The sequence below is a fragment of the Petaurus breviceps genome, unplaced genomic scaffold (genome assembly GCF_028583685.1).
Source record: "Petaurus breviceps papuanus isolate PSGF00001 unplaced genomic scaffold, PetGlider_PUasm1.0 185, whole genome shotgun sequence".
Classification (NCBI taxonomy): Eukaryota; Metazoa; Chordata; class Mammalia; order Diprotodontia; family Petauridae; genus Petaurus; species Petaurus breviceps.
In genome coordinates this window covers 10,672,532-10,692,013 of record NW_027185797.1, presented here as the reverse complement: position 1 = coordinate 10,692,013, position 19,482 = coordinate 10,672,532, and the positions used below count along the sequence as shown (strand labels likewise).

Genomic DNA, 19,482 nt, shown 5'->3' with positions numbered 1-19,482 from the left:
GAAGAGAAGAGAAGAGAAGAGAAGAGAAGAGAAGAGAAGAGAAGAGAGAGAAAAAAGGCAATCTGGCATGACCTATTCTTGATGAAGCTATATAGGCTCTTTCTAATCACTGTCTCCTCATAGAAATGTTCACTAACTATCTCTATTGAGTTGTTCTAAAATTTTCCCAGTAATAGAAGTCAAGCTCATTGGACTATTATTTGCAATCACTGTTTTCTTCCCTTTAAAAAAAATGGCACATTTGTTTCATTCCCTTGTCCTGTGGCACCTTTCTCACTCTGTGCCCTATTTCCAATACCACCAATAATGACTCAGTCATCACATGGACCAGTTCTTTTAGCATCCAGCAAATTGTGCTTCGTCGGGTGACTAGACTTTATCAAGCACAATTCCCTATTAGCCATTTTAGTTTTGTCATTTTCGGTGTAAAAGTCTTTCTCCTCTGTAGTGTTTTTGATTGCCCAAACTTTGACACTTTGACCCAACAGTTTCCTCCCTCAGAGACTTCCCTCAGCCCCTAGGGTCTGCTTACTCTGGAACTTCATCTCAAAGGCCCTCTTCTTCCATTCCTCCCATTCCATTTGAATTCCTTCAAGGGCCTGGTGGCCCAGGCAGGTCAGGTTTCAGTATCTTCCAGACTAAGCTTCTCACTTGGAATTGTAAGCTCCTTGTGGGCAGGGACTGTCCTCTTTTTTGCTTGTCTTTGCATATCTAGGACTTAGTACTTTGCTTAAAAGTAGTAAATGCTTAATAAATAGCTGCTGTCTGCCTGCCTAGAAGATAAAAACATTAACAAACTCATAAGGAATAAAAGAAATTAACCAACAGGGTTTCACACAAGTTTATTAAAACATGGTTAGTTGTTTCAGTACGTTGATCCTTCAAAAATTCGTAATTTCCAGTTTTTTGATACTCCCCCCACCTCTGTATTATAGCAGATAATCATGAAGAGGTTCTATGGCCAAGACCACTCATCACCATGCAGCCTCTCCATACTTAGCAAGGCTTATTATTGAACCACAAACATTCAGATAACCAGGCTTGTGATTGGGGTCTTTCCAGTTAGGTAAGGGAGCTTTCAGAGTATGTACCCTGCTAGCATAGTCTTTAAGAAACTCGGGTCACCTCCATACCATAATAAGACTTTGGGTAAGGTCTAGAATATAGACCTTATATATACTGTATAGAGTTTCTCATACCACTGTCAGATTTTTAAGCAACTAGGTGCACACTGGTTAGAGCTCTGTACCTGGAGTTAGAAAGATGAATTGAAATCTGGCCTCAGACATTGACTAGCTTTGTGAACCTGGGCAAGTCATTTAACCTTTGTCTATTTATTTACCTATAAAATGGAGATAATAATAGCCCTTGATTAGGTCACTTGACCTCTATGTGCTTCAGTTTCCTCATTTATAAAAATCAGACAATAATAGCACTGACTTTACTACCAGGGTAGTTTTTTAGGATCAAACTGAGACAATATTTGTAAACCTTGAAGTGCTATATAAATGCTAATAATAATAATGATTATTCTTATTCAGATCTAAGGTCCTTAAATGTTCTCATGGTTCCAGGGCAGAAGTAGGAGGAAATGGTAAGTGTGTAGGTTAATGTAAATTAAGTATGTCTGAAGGTGTCTTTAAAAACCTATCCACAAAGAGACTTTGGGGGCACAGAGCAGAAAACAGAGTTAACCATGATCTACAGTGACCAGTCTAATTATGACAGATTTTTTTTTACATTCAAAGGAATCATAAATAAAACAACAAATGGTTTCAATGTGGTTTGACAGAGCCCTAGTGTGCTGGGTTTCAGGGCATGGTACAAGACCCATCTGTTTAACTAGGCACTTCCTTCTAATGTGGGAGGATCACCAAGATTGGTTCTAGACAATAGATATTAATATGCTGTGCTGATCTCTCTCGGTCCTGAATTTAATGATTTATGCATTTTAACACATGATAATGTTTGTCACACATGAAGATTAAAAAAAATTCTAACAGATTAAAATAATAGTTATCTCATCCACATGCCGCTTTCCCTATCATGGTTTCAATATATTGTGGGTCAGCATAAGAAATTAAATGGGAATATTGGGGGAGTTGTGTAGAAGTTGCAGTTGGACAAGTAGAAGCCAACAGACACCACAGAAAGTTTCAAAACTCAAAAATGTATAAAATATATGTATAGTATTATGTAATATCATTTATTTATATAATATAATAATTATCCTCTAATACTATAATACTTCAGGCTTCTTCTCTGGTACAAGGGGTAGGTCAAAAATTTTTACCTGGATTTTCCAGATTGAGGGGGCACCACTCCCCTAACCTCAAATTGTGGAAGGGATAGCTGTAATTCCATTCTCAGACCCCCTCCTTCACTATCCACCCTTTCTAACTTTATAATAATTTTGAATTACCTTGCGATGCTGGTGTCTCCATTTACACAGTTGTAAAACTAAGCATAATTGATTATGGAGTCTCTTACGTGAAAATATTTTATTTTTAGTATAGCAGATCTAGCTTTCCCATAGGGGAACGAACTGTCTTGGGAGGCAATGGATTCTCCTGTACTTGAAATCTTCAAGATAAAAACTGATCAACCACTCATAGGGGATTGTATTTGGAGGGGACTCTTGTTCAAGTAGAGATCAGTTATGTGGCTTCTGATGACACTGATTCAGAGTGCCTAAAACCTACATGAAAAAACTATATAAAATTAAACTGATAAAGTAGGTAGTAATCATGAAAGGCCATTCAATAATAGAATGGATAAAGTATACCCTTTGTTAGATCCTCTGGTGGGGAGGGGTCAAACTGTCCTACTTCCTGTCTTCTTTATATAATATTTCATGTCCCACATCTTTCCCTTGTCACTGATGGTCCCTATGATCCTATTAACCTCAGTTTCCTCATCTGTAAAATGAATTGGGCAAACTAGTCCATTCTGTTTGCCAAGAAAACCCCAAATGGGGTCATGAAGAGTTGGATGTGACTAAAAAGACTGAATAAAAAAACATGACTAGAATTCTCTTCCTTTTCTACCTCTACTCTTGCTATCAAGTACAATCCAACTACAGCCCTCCAGCAAGAGGACTTTCCTGATAGCCCTGGCTGTTGGTATTCTCACCATCCCCACATCTTTCTGGAAATTACTTTTAATTTGTTTTGCTTATAATATGTTTGCTTATGTGCTGTGGCTTTCCCCTAATAGAATGTAAACTTCTTGAGGACAAGTAGTTTCCTTTGTGTTTTGCTATCCCCATCACCTGGAATAGTGCCTGGAACATAGCAGAAGCTTAAGAAATGTTTTCAGAATTGAGAGCAACCAAATATGCCTTCTAATTCCTCAATACAACAAAAATTCCAAAGATTTCCCCTGAGTATGATACACCTATTGCATTGGAAGTCAGGACTTGGGGTATTTATATGAATCCTCCTCATTTCAAGACCATTCTTGATGACAAGGATTGGTTTTTGTCTTTGTTTCTCCAATACCTTCTACCATGCCTGACTCTTAGCAGTTGTTGTTGATTGAGTCATGTCTGACTTTTTATAACTGTGTGGACAATTGTTTTCTGTTCTGGCCCAAAACTCTGAGAGTCTTCCCCACCCAGAATAGTATCTTTGGGATGGTAAACTGGGCTATCTTTTGTCCTAATTCTTTCCTAGCCCTAAAGTCATTGAATGGGTATGGCCTCAGACAAACTGAGACATAGGAAAGACCTTAATTTAGAAAGGCCAATGTCACCTATTCAGTTGTCTTGACCTTTGTATTGTCACTGGACCAAGATGCCGCTGGAAGATTGAGGCTGATTTTGTGCAACTTTGTCTCACTCAAATCCAATTCACTCACAAGTCATCAACGCTCATGATATCATTGATCCTCCTCTACAAACAACAGTAACTGAACATTATTGGGTTTTCATGAAGAAGATACTGGAATGATTTGTTGTTTCCTTCTCCAGTGAATTAAAGAAAACAGAGGTTAAATGACTTGCCCAAGGGCACACAGCCACCAAGTGTCTGAGGCCAGAGTTGATCAAGTCATGACTTCCAATGCAATGGGTGTATCATACTCAGGGGAAATCTGTGTTATATTGAGGGACTTAGAAGGCATCTTTGTGAAGAGTTGTGGTCAGGTTGTCAGAGGGATCCATCGTCAGTAAAATTTCTGCAGTCTCCGAGGGAATGATGATAGAGGTAGGGTGGTAAGGAAGACTGACCACAGCTCTTCATTTTCTCCCACTTGAATAACCTCTTTTGCCAGCCCACTTGGCCAACAAGTTCACACCTTAGAAGTATCATCCATTAAAATTGCCTTTCTTCCAAGATCCAGGACTTTGAAATGTTTTTCTTAAACCCACAGCATTTTCCTCCACTCTTCTGCAGTTTTGTTTTGTTTTGACATGGCCAATGGTCTCCTTCCCCTTTCTAGTGACTATGCACTCTTGCTTTGCTTCAGTCACTTAAAAATTCTTCATTTTCCTCCTACCTTCCTAACAACCTCTCTATTTTCCTGGCTTTTCACAACTCCTCAGTGTGAGTTTATTCCCAAGGATCTGCCCTTGGTCTTCTCATATTTCCTTGTTCTTTCTACCCCAACAATCTCATTTATTCCCATAATAAAACTTCTTCATTTGCTCTCATCAGCTATTATCCCTAAACCAATAACTTCCATATCTATATCTCTACTACAGATCTCTTGCATGAGCTCCAAATACCTATAGGACATCAAAACCTGGATCTCTAAAATCATCTGAAATATGTCCCAAAGTAAGATCGCATCTCTTTTTTTTTTCTTAAACCTGTTTTTCCTTCTGATGTCCTTCTATGTGACTGTTGCACTACTCCCCTCCCCCCCCCCTTTCTAATCCTGGATTATCTTTTACCCTTCCCTTCCCCTCACATCTCATACCTAATCAGTTACCAAGTATTATTGGTTTCACCTTCATCAGCTCTTGCATCCATCCCTTCCTCTTAATTCCCACTGCCACCACTTTGGTGCAGATTCTCATTGTCACCTGTAAATTCTGATCTAACAGTTTCCTACAGTTCTCTCTCTATACCTCTTCCTCTAATCCCTCCTTCATTGGATGGCCAGGATATTCTTTATTATGCCTATATCACTCTTCTATTCAAAATAAAACAACACGAAACAAACTATCATTTGTATAAAATTCAAATTTTACCTGAAATCCATTACCTTCTACAATTGGATGCCATTCTAATTTCCCAGTAATAGCTCCTACTGCTTCCTTCCATAAATGCTAGACTCTAGCCAGGCCTGACTACTCTGTCCCTCCAACATCCTCAGCATTCTGGTGCCTTTGCTCAGCCCTCTCCCCCTTGCCTGGAATGCCCTTTCTTCCTGTCTTTGACATTCCATTGCTACCCCTTCTTTAAAGGCCCACTCAAACCTCAGCTTTTTGGAGAAGTTCTTCCTTGATAATCCTCTGGTAATGACCTTCTTCAACAAACCTCTTCCTCCACAAACCTCTTAGAGCTTTACAATTTTGTAACTCTCAAATGCACTTATCCTGTAACGTCTCTGAGGTCTTTAGACTTTACAAAGATACAATGATTGCTCATTGAGATCTGGAAACAAGTGCTCTAAACTTTGTGTCTGTTCTATCGAATTCTCTGTAGAATAGCTACTTTGTAAAAGTTTACTGTTCTGGTGTATTGCTGCATGGGATTGTTTTGTAATGTGTGGGATGGACTTTCTTTACAAAGTCATTTTTCAAGGGTAGACCCAGGGAAATATGTTTTTCTGACATCAACTGCCCCCTTGCTCTCTCCAGTTTTTACATGTAAGTTGCTGTGTGACCAGTTACTCCATAAAATGGACATAACAAACACACAAATTATCTCAAAGGGTTATTGTGGAGAAATTACATTGTAAACCTTAAAGTGTGATTTAAATGTGAATTATGAATAGTTCTGACATATCCACGATCACAGTTCAGTCTTTCATTACTCCACCTGGAATACTGTAAAACTTCCTAACTAGCCTCCTCTCCTCAAGATTCTTTCCCCCTCCAAACAATCCTTTATACAGTTGTGGTTCTGACTATGTCACCCCCCTCCTCAAAGACCTTCTGTGTGTCCTTATTACAAATGAGCCTAATATTTAAGATCCCTTATGGTGGAAAGCTAATTTATTTTTCCAGTCCTGTTTGATACTACCATCTTTACACATTATTCATTCCAGTCTCTTTGGACAACCAGCTCCACAATTTCACCTTGCCCTTTCCTATCCCCATGCATTTACCACCTCACTCCTGGAAGACACTCACTCAACTGTAGTAGTTGAAACCCTCCTCAGGTGACAACCTCTCCTGTTGATTCAGTGGATGGAATGCTGGGCCTCCATGGAGTCCATAAAATCCAAGTTCAAATTAGCCTCAAGATACTTACCAGCTGTGTGTCTCTGAGGAAGTTATTTTCTGTTTGCCTCAGTTTCCTAAATTGTAAAATAGAGATAACAACACCTAACTTACAGGGTTGTTGTGAGAGTTAAGTGAGATTAATATACAAATCAAATTTGTAAAGCAACTATGGTGCTATATAAATGCTTATTGTCTTCCCCTCCCCTGTGACCTACCCACTGTCATCTGAAAGGGATCTCTGCCTTTGAGGACCCCAGGTCTTTGCTTTTATCAAATTCTCCATTGTATCATGTTCTTTTGACTTGTCTTCTATGCCTTATATTGGATTTTGACTTTGTATTATGTATCTGTTGTTTAGTCATTTTCAGTACTGCCCATTTCTGTGGTCCCATTTGAGTTGTTTTTGCTTGTTTTTGGCAAAAATGCTAGAGTACTTTGTCATTTTCTTCTCCAGTTCATTTTACAGATGAGGAAACTGAGGCAAACGGGGTTAAATGACTTGCCCAGGGTCATACAACTGGTAAATGTCTGAGGTCAGATTTGAACTCAGGAAGATGAGTCTTCAAGATTATCTATCCACTGTGCCACCTAGTTTAAGTCTTACACATGGTAGGTACTTGATTAACGTCCACTTAATTGAACTGTTTGACTCAAAAGAAATATGTCCCATATTAAGTTCTGGAATGTTGGACAACAGCTACATAAAGATGGGTGTCATATAAGTAATTTTTGTATTTTTTAAACATTTCACTGCTTTGTATTTCCATTTCTAGTCTTCAGAATCAAAAAGTTGTTCATAGGCCTATCACTATGTAGAAAAAGGAATCATTTATAGATTATTTCCCTTTTTCCATTCCAATTGGGATGTTATTCCCAGATGGAGAGGTTGGTGTTGGTTAGGCAGTTTGGTATTTTTGCATAATACAGGCAAAAAGACTTGATGTATCTGTTGATTTGCGGAGGAGAGATTATTCCAAGAGCTTATGTCTTGTGAAGAAGGAAGTATCAGGTATATTATTCAAATGAGCATCCCACTTTATAATTTTTTAATGAGTATGATTCTCTATCTTTGGGGGTAGGTGTTTCTGCAGGAAATAATGATCATTTGAAAAAGTCCAAACGATGAATTTCAGCTCTTAATGCTTGGAGGAAAAAAAATTCCCATAAAGCAGCATGGGAACTTATACTGTCTGCTCCTCTGCCTTATTTAAATATCAGAGAAAACACAGTTTATTAGATTTGTCTGTTAAGGCAAGCTTCAAAGTTCTATCTGTTTCTAAGCAAAAGAAAAAATAAAACAAACAATGAAACTGGCCTGCTATCGGGATTCTCCCAGTGAGCTATTCACAGACACCTGGGAGGGAAGAACCTGGGAGAGGCTTTTAGGAAAAACTGAATTCCTGACTTTCCAGGAACTAGACTACAAACGGTGCACAGGACTGGGAGGAATGAGGATCGAGGCAATCTCCTTCCTACTCTCCTCCACAGTTTCCTTCTCTCTAAATACAATTATTTATGGGCACTTAATGGGAGAGCAAGCCTTGTGTGAAAAGAACACAAGTAAGTGCAGCTTCTAAAAATACACAGAGCAGCTTTTAAGCCCTTATTGTTGCAAACTGACATTTTGCAGGGCATGGCATTAAACCTAACAAGTCAGATTCTTGCAAAAAAAAAAAAAGCCCAGAAAAGTAGACTTTTTTTTTTCTTCCTAAATCCCCTTAACCTAAAAGTAAATAGTAGTGCTACTCCGTAGTCATACTCAATGCAAATTTCCCAATGGGGGGGTATGGGTGGGGGGAAACCGTGAAAAACAAGAAGCCAGCTCGTTTCCTTAAGTGGTCACAGGGCTTATTTGGGGGTTTAAAGCTGGCTCTTTCACAGGCCCATCCTTTCCATCTGGAGCTTGCTCCCTAGCACCCTTCCTCTCCTGACTCCTGTCCTTGAAATATTGATCACTCTTTCCCTCTTGGTTTCCTTGCGAAACGGGACCCAGGCTCCCACGTCCTTCTCACTTGGTTGAAGTGTACAGCAGTTGACAGCTAGGCATGTGGTGTATAAATATTGAAATAAATGAGCCGAAGGGGTGGGGGTGGCGGGGGACGGACGGACTGACGAGCTGGACCCTCCCTCCACCACGTGCTCACGGTAGGGTGCTGCTCTCCCGGATTGGGCTGGAAGTGGGGGCCCAAGGCGAAGAGGGGCTGAGGGCAGAGGAAGAAGGGGATTGAAGAAGGGCCCAGGCAGTGGAGACTAACCCTAAGAGAAGAGAAGCAAGAGGGGAAAGGGGAAGAATTGAGGAGTCTTTCCCCCTACCCCCCCCTCCCCGCCCCCAGCCCCATCAAAGCCGAGAGATTAGCTCCATCTCCAGAGGCTGGGTGGGAGAGGAGTGTCTGCCTGTGTCTCTCACCTGACTTCCTTCTTCTCAAGCACACACACAGGCACGCGCGCACACACACACACACACACACACACACACACACACACACAGAGTCAGCCCCCCCAAAACAACAAGAGGAAGCCACAGCAGGGAACTAGGGCTGGGGGTCGGGGCTCTGGGAGGAAGATCAGACAGACACCGAGACGCTCCCCCACTTACCCCTCCACGCCTAGGGTGCAGGTTTCGCCTCAAACCTGCGGGCAGATCGCCCTCTGCCCCCCACGCCCTCTTTTTACCCTCTCTGCTCCCTCCTCATCCCCGGTTCCCCCCTCCCTGCTCTCCTGCCCCCTCCTCCTTAGCCTCCCTCCCCTGCCCTCCCCTCCGGCTCAGCCCAGGCTCGTAGCCTCCCGCAAACCTAGCCGGGGAGGAGCGGAGCCGGGCGGCGGCGGCCGAGGCTCGGCCGGGAGGGCTGGAGGGCTCCGCACTGTAGACCCCGGGCGGGCGGCCGCGGAAGTCTCCGCCAGGGGGAGAAGGAGGGAAGGGAGAGGAGGAGAGAGCGAAGGAGGGAGGGACCGAGACCTCGGCACCCGGCGATCCAGACCCCGGCGCCCCAGACGCGCACCGAGCCGGCGGCGGCGGCAGAGGCGGGGGCCGAGGCGGGGAGCAGTGGCGGCCGAGGCTCGGGCGAAGGAGGCAGAGACAGCAGCAGCCGCGCTGCCCGGCCCGCTCCCGCCTCCTCACCCGAGCCCGGGGGGGGCGGCCAGCATCCGAGGAGCCCGGAGGGCAGCCGGTACTCGAGTAGCCCAGGGACTGAATGCCCGGCGGCAGCCCCCGGGGCCGGCTCGCGGCGGGCTCTCCAGCTGGGGCTGCCCGCCGCTCCTCCGCGGACCCAGCCGGCTAGGAGCGCGGCCGGCGGCCGCAACTGTGGAGCGGAGCCGAGCCGAGGCGAGCAGAGCAGAGACGAGCCCGGGTCCCCGCCTGCGCCCCCCGCCCCCGCCCCCGCTCCCGCCCCCTCCTCCTCTCCTGTCCCCCCCAGGCCCCCCCTCCTTCCCCTCCCACTCAGGCCCTGCCTCCTCTTCTGCCCCCCCTCCCCGAACACACACACACACACATACACACACATACACACACACATACACACACACATTACCCTTGCTCTTCCCTCCCTTTCCCCCCTCCTCCTTCTCTCCTTTCTCCCTTGCTCGCTCGCTCGCTTCTTGTCTTTCTCTCCCCTTTGAACGCCCACTTCTGATGGGGGAAGAAGACAACTTGAAGTCAAGTTGCAATTAACTTCCGCGGCAGCCGCAGCCACGGGGGCAGCAGCAGCAGCGGCGGCAGCAGCAGCAGCGGCAGCAGCAGCAGGAGCCGCCACCGCCTCCGCGGAGACACCCGGGAAGCCTCTGGGGCTGCTGCCCCGGACTCGTCCGCCCGGCCGGCCGCCGCCTGTCAGCCCTCCCGCAGCCGCCGCCGCCGCAGCTCCCATGCCTGAGTGAGTTGGCTCTCATTTGTTTACTCCTTTCCTGGGCCGTTCGTGGTGTGTGTGCCAGTGTCTTTACAAACTTCTTTCTCGCAGCCCCCCAGGCGGGCGCCCCCCGCGCTCAGGCTGACCCCTCGGGGCTTCTTCCCTCCCCTGCCCTCGCGCCGGGAGCATTCTTCACTCACCCCTCAGCACCCGGTGAAGGCCATGAGCCCCCCACCCTGGGATGGGCCGGAGGGCAGGTGAAGGAGGCCAGGAGGGCTGATTGGGGAATGCCATTCATTCCCTCTCGGGGTGTGGGGATGGAGTGTCAGTCAGTCCGCCCGACCACGGCAAGCACACGCTCGCGCACACACACACACACACACACACACACACACACACACACACACGCCCGCGCACATATACACACAAACGCAAACACACACATGCACACAGACATAGACACACACACCTGCATGGTACCCGAGGTAGACAGAGGAATTTGGGGGCTCCCCTCCTGGAAGTAGAAAAGAACAAGAGAGGAGTGCTGGGGGGGGGGGGCGGTCGGCGGAGAGCCGAGGTAGTGGGGACCCCCAGGGGCCTGCTGGGCACTTCCCTGGAGCATCCCAGCCCAGTCCAGCCTGGCCCGGCCCGGAGAGCCGCGCGGGTGGATTGGCCTGAGAAGTTTGTGGCAACTTCTCCCGAGCCCGAGCCCGAGCCGCCGCCGCCTCAGCCGCCGCCTCCGCCGCAGCCGAGCCGCGAAGTTGCTTGCAAGTTGTTTCTAAGGAGTTGCGGCCGCACCGCGGTGGCCGTGGCAGTGACCATGACTGGGCTGGGCTGGGAAAGGATCGAGGAAGGTAGGGAAGGAAGGAGTGCGTTGCAGATAGAGGAGGGGATCCGAGGGACAGCACGCCCAGCTCCCTGGTTTTTCACCACCCTGTCGGGCCGCGATCCCGACGGGTGCGGTAGTGTGGGCATCCATGCCTTCTCCTTGCACTCGGGACATCAGGGCCACCTTAGGCACGGGCTTCACTGCTAGAGTGGCCTCGGACGGGGTGGTGGAGCGTCGTGGCCCCACGGCATGACCTGATGTTGGGCCGCTAAATCCGAGGGCTTAGGAGAGGAGAGAAAGTGAGCTGCAGGGATAGTGGCAGGTCGGGGAGATTGGGGAGTAGGGACTGCGGTTTCTGGGCGTAGGAGCCAGAGGGGAGAGGGTCAGACTGACCAGAGAAGAGAGAGGACAAGGAAGAGTCTTCAGCAATGAGCCTCCGCTGCCTGTGGCCTGGACCCATCTTAACCTGGGCATTGAGAGTTTCACTTACAAGTGTCAACCACAGGGTCGCATCACTAAATGCCAAGGGGGGGGGGGGGTTGAGACTTTGACCCTTGCGCCCTTCCTCGGCTAACTTTCTGCAGCGTTCCAGATGGGTTTCCAGGGAAATGATCTGTGACTGAGACTCCAAAATGATTATAACAGAAGGGGGAGAAGAGAGGAGGGTTGGGAAGACCTTGGTAAGAGTAGAGAGATGATCTGCCCCAATTGCCCTGGGTTCCACATGTGCGTCTTTGGAGGCCAGCAGGGACGGGCAAGGAGAGGGAGAGAGGAAGAGCTGGTGAAATATGACCGAAGGTTTTAGGTTTTATCCTCAGCAGCACCTGAAACCTAAGGTACTTGTGTTGCAGAGGAAGCTATCCCACTGAAAACTTTACTGAATTATTATGTTGCCCTTTAAACTGAACTAAGTAAAAAATGGCCGAAGCAAATGTCAATTATATTCTCTCCAATCAAGGGCAATTCTTATTATGCAAAGGATGCATAATTCTAGATTCTGGGATGTTAAGGTTCAAGTATAAGATCTAATAACAGCCCTTTCTTCTGTTCCATATTACCAGTGATATGATTTAGCCACAGTCCTTTCTTTTTGCATATTATTTGAGTAGTACAGTAGTACATTCATATACTGTTTGCTTCAGTCTGCTGGCAAGCATTAGCATTCAGGCTTACATTTTTGACAAATGTGCAGACAGGAATAGCATGAATAGGCATCTTAAATATTAACAACCTAAGCATCTGTTATGAAACAAATTTAATATATTTACTCTGTTTTTCTCACATTGTTAGGAAAGGTTATAGTAAGTGCATAATTTCAACTTTAGTTAGCAGAAGTAGCTGGTTGTATCTTTCACTACCTCTTCAAGTGTTTAACACAATCACTAGACATAAATACTTTAATGAACTTGGTTAGGCACATCATTAAATAAACTTTCAACAATGTACACACCATATACAGATATAGCTGTGGTAAAATATGTATCTTATAGGCAAATGTTTTGTAATGCCTATACATTTTTGTAAATACAGAACGTACATTTATTCCTCATTTCAGTTTGACACTTATTACTTCACATTTTTTCTAATGGAAACAATATTTTAAGCACAGAGTTGTGCAGTCACATGTAATTCATAATAAGTAAACAGTAGCTATAAAAAAGAAGAAAGCATTGTTATGTTTGAATACAGCTAGAATCAGGAGAAATAAAATCACTGTTAGAATTTGTGTTCCTTCCTGAATCCTGAATACAAGTGATGGATGAAAAAGAAACCAATGAATGAAGGGTTTTTTCCTTTTTCCCTCCTAAAGTAGTTGCTTGAAAAGAAGGAAAGATAAAAGAGAGATAGCAAAGCAAAGACCTTCCAAAAGCCTTTATGTTTTTTTTTTTCCTGGAATCAATGTACTCCTTATATTTCCCCCATAAACCAAGATATGTAATAAATAATAGTTCCCTTTTTTTTAAAGCTTATGGAGACAAAAACATTAAAAAAAGAATGCCTTTTGTTCAGGTGTTTTAATAAATTAGCCTCTTTATGTTTTTTTTAATTGATGATTATTGTAAAATGAAGTCATTAACTCCTTGGTTTAGCCAGTTTTAACCCAGAAGTCTTTAAAGTAACTGATATCTATCACACAAAAGGTATAATGCCAGCTACCTGAACTTGTGATTGACTAAGATATGATGTGCTCAGTGGCAAGTGAGAAAGACTATATTAAATTAGCCAAAACTAATACCTGCAGGAGATTCAACTTTGTGTTTGGTGTGACAGGTTATGGTTTGTAATTCAGGCCCATGTGGTCAGGCGACAAGCACCTGTTCCTCATTACTGTAAAAAATATTTTGGTTATATAAAACTATTAAGTTTAACCCAACATCCCACCCATAGAGCACTGAAGATAATAATACTTTAGCTGTTTTATAAAGTCCCAAATGTTGTACAAACAGTTATGCTGATCTATTCTTCCACACAGAAAATTTTGGGTTACTATAACTTGCATTAATAATTGGGATTGTCAAACCATATGGCATGAATGCATGTGACTTTCACCAATCAATCTTCAGACTATGCCTGTGTATCCTGAAATCTACTATAAAATATTCCTCATTACCCTACTCTTTCTCTTACAAATGAAACAAACAAACTAAATAAGTTTTGGGTCGTGGTTGTTTTAAATGAGGCCAAAAGAATTGACATTTATGATCAGTTAGCCTTCTGAGTCAAATGGATGGCTGAATATCATTAGCAACACATATATAAACCACAGAGAAAAATAGTTTCTGCAGGTAGGTACACATATTGTCAAATTCTTAAGTCACATTATATATTTAGAATAGAAGGAAAACTGACCTTGGTTAATTTTTAGTTCCATTTTTTAAGCACCTAATTATATTTGAATGATAGGAAACCATTAATAACTGCTATCCCAACTTTTCTCTCTAGCGATTCTTTAGTGATAATCTTTTGGATTTTGGAGGCTGACCTATAGCTTTAAATACAATTTAATCTGAGTTTTGCCTTTATTTAGGACAGAATGTATACATAAGTGTTGGACAGAGAAAATTAATACATGCTTGTGAAACATTCAAGTTTTTGGTATGTTTTAAGTCAATGAATATAGATTTGGGCATCCATTGGACAATTTAAGCTTTCTAATGCTGTGTCATTCTGACCTTATATTTTTTAACATAATAAGGATATTTGTGTGTGTTCATTTGTAATTATTGTGATAAAATTACAGATCAGTTATTCTTTTAAAACTGATTTCTATTTAGAACCGATGTTTGTTTTGCAGATGAGTTACATTTTTTGTTAGAAAACAGCTATGTTAATGAATGGATCAGGTATCAAATACTTTATACAGGACAATGTATTTTTCTGGTAAACTGAAAGTTCTGTCTTGCTGTTACGGGCATCAGGCTTCAACAGTCTGCTAACACTTCCTACTTAAAGCTAGGAAGCACCTACTGTTTATTTACGCTGCATTAAACTGACGGCTCAGCAATCAGAGGAAAAATATTACTTACTTTCCTGAAGTAAATACCAGTTTATAGGTTAGTGCATGTATTTATATTCCTGTCACCACTAAATAACGCCTCTGTCTCCATTTTAATATCTACCTGTGTGTGCTGTTATCCAAGGCAGCTGACTTTCTTGTTGGGGGGAGTCTGAAGAGAGTAGTCTTATTCCCAGTGGGGGGGGGGGATTTTAATCAAACAGATTCTATTTTCCTTTTTCTGTCATGTGGAAACCACTTTTTTTTAAATCTGCCTTTACCTGGACCATACCATATGATCTATTTTTCCATGAACCAAAATATGGCACCTGGACCATATTTTAAGAGAAGAAAAGCATAAGCCTTCCATTTAAAATAGGCATCTTCCTACAACATTAGACATCTTTTAACATACGTTCTTGTCTTAAGGTTCATTTTTTAAAATAGAGTTTATCACAAATACCGTAGGTACTGCTAACCTATGTACCTCTTTGTGTAATAGGTTTGATAGGCTAACTGTTCTGCTCGAAGGTCTCTTCCAACCATACTCCTCTGAGGTCCCTTGCAACTCTAAGATTTGTGATTCCATAATACTGTGCTAACAGATAACACATAGTAGGTGCTTACCGAATCCTCGGTGATTAGTATCTCGATTTTTTTCTGAAAATAATCTTGTTGCGTGATTTTTCAAGTGAGTCAGTGCTTGTCACTATCAACCTGAAGATAATTCAGATAAAGAAGCTTCCTTTTAAAGCAAAGTATCCAACTCTCTAAGGAGGTAGGTAGAGTTAAACTTTTCCCTCTAAAGTCTACTTTAAGAACAAAGTTATGAAATAGTTGAAAACATTGCTAAAATGTTTAATTCCAGTGTGCAAAATTCGCTTTGAGGAGTATTTGTTCTTACTAATATTCCATAAGTATCCATCAGAGCTCTTGGTCTATAGATGGTTGTCAATCTGCAATCATATACTCCATTGACATTAGAGTAGAATAGGGTCTTAATACAGCATATAAATCAAATCAGTTACACAAGGTTATTCTCCTTCACTACAGCAAAGAAAAATTGTCTAGTATGGTAATTTATCTATCATCCCTAAGTGCTGTTCTCAATGGCAAGTATATTTAAACTTGATGTCTTCATAGAGCGTGATCCACACATCAACGAACATTATTTAGTACTTTTGAACTTATGCCAACTGTACCTTTTGCTGTTTATTTTTTAAAGCATTTTCAGATCCGATATTTCATTGCAAAGTAAATAGATACAGATTGTGTGTATATGTGTTCAAAGTGAGAGTTAGTAGTGTAACATATATTGGCCTATTTTTATTCTTTCACACTTGTTCTGTACAATTTCTACAGTTTGGGATGTGTCTGAAGCTTCATAAAGTCAATTTTATTCCTTCCTCCTGATTCAGTGGACTTCCAAAAACTACTGTTCACTGAGTTAAGTGGTCTTTAATGGGGATTTAAAAAAATAGAGTAGTCTACACCTGCTACCAAATTCACTTGCCAGGTTCTCTCCCATTTTAAGTAACAGTTACTTAGCACTTAGTGTAGGAGATTGTGTTCACTGACCATTAAGAGTTAACTTTATTTTCCAATCCAACAGCTAACATGTTAGCTAAATAATTTAATTCATTATCTTTAAAATGAGCATAATAAGATACATTCCTCCAAAGCATAACTCTGAAAGTAATAGGACCTAAGTAAGGGTGCAGGTCCCACCAAATGAAGGTTAGAATGTTGAAGGAATAAACAGATGTTCTCATCTTTACTAGAAGGTCTATGAAATGACATTACACTTAGGATCACCCTCCCCTTCTGCCCAGGTGTACAGGAAGTAGTGAGAATCAGACGAGGTGAGGTGGGCGTATTCTTTCAGACCATAGCCATGACCCTATTTATAACACACCCACCCTCAGAACCGCAGGTTTGGTCCAGCTGCTTCAGTAGCAACTCATAACCACTTCATTCGGGAGATGCTGTTGCTTTGCTAACAGTATCAGAGAGAGACTCTTAACCATCACTATCATTGAAGAATATCGAAGACTTGCCTGTACATGGTGCTTTGGTAAATTCTAAGAGAGGCCTCCACTATCTTGAGGGTAAGTGTCTTGGCGGTTTTCTCACCAGTACCATATAGAGAGGATCAGGATCAGAGATCCAAAGAAATGTAATGGCAGGTTTTTGAGCCCACCTCTGGGATTTTCACATTTGTTTAACTGTGAAAAGGGACTCTCTTAGAGGCTCAATACTGAAGAGAAGATTTAGTGAGTATTCTTTCTGTGGTTTGCCAGACCTGCTAATAGGTTATTTGCAAAACTTATTAAGCCTTTTTTTTCCTGGTGATATTTCAAGAAAGACGTAGCGTCTTATCTTTGTGGAGTGTTTTATTTGGATATTATTCTCCTTGGAAGCAAGGAGGACGAGCTGGCGATTTCTCTTACCTTTCTTACTCAACTACTTTTCATGTTTACTGGAAGAGCATATAAAAGACAGTTTGGTACATGAATGTTTGTAATGTTGGTACATAGTAGGCACTTAAAATGTTGATTGATTGGTTGATGTTGAGGACATTGAACTATTTTAAATGGAGTTTCAAGTTATAAATATTATATAAATACTAATAATTCTTATTAGTATTAATGAAGTTGAACCTAAGGAACTAAGGTATATGGTTTACTCTTGAAATGAAGATCATTCTAAATTGCTTATATCAATAATTACCTGAGTTTGTTGTTGAGTGTAGTTGAGTTTTCCTGTTCCCGGGTACCAGACAATTTAAATAATTTGTGATTAATAGCAGAGCTATGAAAATCTCAGTGTATAGCAAATCTCTCAGTATTTCAGATTCTAAGCTAATTTCTACAAATAGTAAGCAAAACATGTCCATAAATGTAGCCACATTTTAACCAATAAAAATGTACATTTACATTAGATATTTAGTGCTAAGACCTATTTTCTCGGTTACGGTGGGGGGGGGGATGCATTCTTTTAATAATTATGAATGTTTCTTGCTCAGAGGTGGGCTCCTTTTTTAAAGGTGATATAAGAAGTCCCAAGAACAATTTAAACATTATCTTAAAAGTTTAAAAATGACAGCTTTAGTTTGTATAGAGTCATTGTAATGTAATAATACTGCATGCTTATTAGTGTTATTAGTGCAGTAGACATTTAATTACAGTCTTTTCTGAGACATGTTAACTGTGTATTAACAATCATGTTAAAAAGAATGATGTATCCTTTTACATACAAGCTCCTGCTTGCCAACCCTTCTTAAAAATTCTTTTTAAGCGTGTGGAGTCAGATCTTCAGTTGAGAATCACGACAGTTTTTCTCCCAGAACAACCAGACTAGAAGGTTTTTAGTGGAATCCATAATTCCAGTCCCTCTGCAGTTTGTTGCTGTTGTGTGGTGGTTTTTGCCAATGACATTAGAGATCGGTGCCCCTCAGCGGTTTTGCTTTCCAGCATTGTATTTTGAGACGCCTACGTTTTCTTGTTTTCAGATTACTTTAGCCAGCATAAGCCAGATAACCTATTGTTTTGTTTTAGTACCTCTGGAAACTTATTTTGGGGGTTCAAGAGTTGTGATAAGAGTTTATCAGCTTTCTTAGCAAAACTCTATTATGGTGTTGAAAGTTTCCCTTGGCAGTTCTTCCCAGCTCTATTTCTACCATCACTTTATTTCCAAAGGTAACACAGTACCCGTCACATAAAATAGGTGCTTATTGATTTAGAGCGATTGATTTTTCGCAGTACGAATTTATAATAGTCCAAAGAAATGTGAGGAAGACTAAAGTCCTAAGTGAGTTAAAAATGAAGAGCTGTTCCCCTCGATTTATACAGCTAATGTAGAGGACATGGAGATTTTTATGACTTAACTTGACAGCTTTGACTGCATAGACCAGGCTCAGCTTGAAAGAGACAGAGATAAGAGAGAGGGCCAAAGCCTCAATGTGCTTTATAAGCATTTTTAATATGCTTATGAAACCAGTAAAGCACAGGTGTTATCTGCATTTTGCAGATGATTAGAGAAGACCCAGAGAGGTTATGTGACTCATGCCCAATCTGTAGCTCAGAAATTAAGAAAGAGTCATCTGTTAGCATCTAGCACAGTGTTTATACATAGTAGGTGCTCAGTATTTATACAATGAATAGATGAAGGTAAAGGGAATGGACACAGACCGTGTAAATGTCTATAATGGATATAGTTAAGTAAAGACAAAATAATTTACTTTTCTTTCTAATATCCTAATTTATTCTGAATGCTTACTCTCCATTTCCAAACTGTTAATTTAGACACCTAAAGTTCTTCCCTGAGCAGTCCCAGCCGAAGCCCAGCTGGTGTATGTTCCATCTCACCCAGGGTGATAGATAGAGTCGGGGTTGGGGCTCTGTGGCCAGACAAAGATGTGTTAGCTAGTGACCACTGCTGCTCTTCTGAGCTAAATTGGAATCTAAATATGACAATAGGCACAGTCTCCATACATACTAAAAACAAGCAAACCATAAAACATCTTATAGACTGCTTACCTTTTTGATATTGGTCTGTTTGAAGATTTAGCAGAAGTACTGTATATGCGGTCTTAGACCTCCTAGTCCAGCCCTTTCACTCAGGAGTTGTGGGATCTCTGGTGAGTCAGTGTCACCCTCTGTTGGCCCAAATTTCCTGAGAGGTTACACTAGATGACTGCCAACGAATTCCTTTCCAACTTAAAATAGGTAGATAGATAAACAAAAAAAGGTAGATAGAGACAAAGACAAAGACAGACAAATGGATAGACAGATGGACAGAGGGATGGACAGACAGAGGGATGGATAGATGGAGGCATGGACAGACGGACAGACAGACAGACAGACAGACAGACAGATAGATAGATAGATAGATAGATAGATAGATAGATAGATAGATAGATAGA

General features: G+C 42.1%; 1 protein-coding gene across 2 annotated transcripts in view; it reads left to right on the top strand.

The window, feature by feature from the left end:
• Positions 1-9,871: 9,871 nt before the first annotated feature.
• The window catches only part of SATB1 (SATB homeobox 1), a 116,471-nt gene continuing 106,860 nt past the window's right edge, over positions 9,872-19,482 (top strand). Inside the window, exon 1 of one of the 2 annotated variants that reach the window (XM_069088454.1) lies at positions 9,872-10,260. The gene's annotated coding sequence lies outside the window, so the exon portion shown is untranslated. Of the gene's footprint in view, positions 10,261-16,647; positions 16,667-19,482 lie in introns of those variants that run through there. The other variant, XM_069088456.1, reaches the window with a different exon arrangement.